The sequence below is a fragment of the Rhea americana genome, unplaced genomic scaffold (genome assembly GCF_003343005.1).
Source record: "Rhea americana isolate MKP2758 unplaced genomic scaffold, rheAme1 scaffold_481, whole genome shotgun sequence".
Taxonomy (NCBI): domain Eukaryota; kingdom Metazoa; phylum Chordata; class Aves; order Rheiformes; family Rheidae; genus Rhea; species Rhea americana.
The window spans coordinates 91,970-93,706 of NW_028186625.1; the positions used below are offsets into that span (position 1 = coordinate 91,970).

Below are 1,737 nucleotides of genomic sequence, written 5' to 3' on the forward strand. Positions count from 1 at the left end.
AAAAAAAAAAAAAAGCAGAGAAACTTGAGGAGTGCTGTTTAGAGCATCCTCAGGTGCCTTTAAATAGCTGAAACAGAGCAGAAAGATCCCAGGAAAAAAAAATCCTATAAGGAAAAAAAAACTAAGTTTCTTCACTTTTCTCAGCTGCTCCCACCTTTTGCTTGGAAAAAAGCTAGGATTCAGGCATCTTTCRCCCTCTATCTCACATCAACTAAACCACAGGCAAGGTTTTTAACCGTTTAGTCAGCACATCTTTTGGAAAACTCCCTGCCCCGGCAATTTCCCATGCCCAGAGGCGAACAGCTTTGGACAAAGACTAACGCAAGAGGGGAAAAAAGTAAAAGGGAGCYCAAAAGGGAACTCGCCCAACGTGGGGCTCGAACCCACGACCCTGAGATTAAGAGTCTCATGCTCTACCGACTGAGCTAGCCGGGCTCCCGTTGTTGCAATTACTTTGCTGTGTCTTGAGGAGGTTGCAAATTCGGGTTCCTCTAGAATAAAAAGTTTATCGTTATGAAAAGAAATAGAGGTATAAAAATAAGCGATGCAGGAGGGTGTATTTGGGTGGCGCTGGCTGCGATGAGACCCCATGGCAGGAGGGAGATGCACAGCGCAGGGGAGGGGGAAAAAAAAATAAAAAGCAACAAAAATAAGCGCCCAGCTGTAAAAACCAACGCAAGAGCGGCGGGAGGCTCTTACCAGGCTCTGCTTCGCCGGAGCATCCGCCTGCCCGGGCATCGCCGCCGCCTTTATAGCCCCTTTCCTCCCGCGCCGGGGCTGACCCAGGGCCTGAACGACCTCGGTGCCRCCGGGGATATTGTTCGGCTGGAACAATACTTTCGCGTGCACCTGGGCAAACAGAGCTCCCCAGCGAGCCCGGACAGTCCTTCCGGGATAGGAAGGCGTTCGTTATTTGGGCAAGTCTTCCCAGGCTCTCAGGCTCTCTAATCTTCCCAATTTTCTCAGCAGAAAAGACCTATTTGCGGAGGAAAACCCAAGCAAGGGTAGAAGACCGTGCATGACACCCTTTGGGTTACATCCTCCTGTTAATCTTGTGAGTGGGACTTGCATTAAAAAAAAAAAAAAAAAAAAACTCCAGGTCTTCCTCCTCTCTCCCTGCCTTGCTTGCATTTCCGTTCTTTCATCCCGCTCACCCACCGTTATTTTTTCCACGCAGTGGACTGCTGCGTTATTTTTTCCACTGCAGCAATATTAAACAGGGCTCCTAGCAGAGCCCAGCCCCAGACCAATCAGGTCTCTATTACTGAGGGTTTAATTTGGATAGTTACGGCCTTAAGTAATGACATATTTAATTGCTGGCTTCGGAGGCAATTAAAAAAAAAATCTGCCTGCCTGGTCCAAGAGTTTTTCCAGGCTCTTTGGCTTCACCTGTAACAATCCAGCATGATGTTTATGCAGCTGGTATTGCGCTGACAGCAGAAATACAGATGAAACCTGCGTTTCTTCAAGTGTGAAGCCAGATTTAACTCCYGAAGGTGCTCAGAAGCAAGGAGGAAGCTCCTGGCAGCTTGGATCCTCATGYGCTGGCTGCACATCCCGATCCAGATAACTCCAGGTGGAGAGCATGTAATAACGCTTTCTCAGTCTGGCCAGCTTTCCTTATGGGAAACAGCAGCTTCCCCCATTTTTTACCAGGACTTGGTTTAGCTGAAGCGGCAAGATTCAACTGGCAGCTCACAAAAATCACCAGGAAAACACTATTGGTGCCATTATTTC

The 1,737-nt window shown here is 48.2% G+C and overlaps 1 non-coding gene across 1 annotated transcript; it reads right to left on the reverse strand.

Moving 5' to 3' along the window:
- Positions 1 to 362: 362 nt before the first annotated feature.
- TRNAK-CUU (transfer RNA lysine (anticodon CUU)) lies at positions 363 to 435 on the reverse strand. Its single transcript has one exon. It is a non-coding gene; the product is annotated as a tRNA-Lys (tRNA).
- Positions 436 to 1,737: the final 1,302 nt, after the last annotated feature.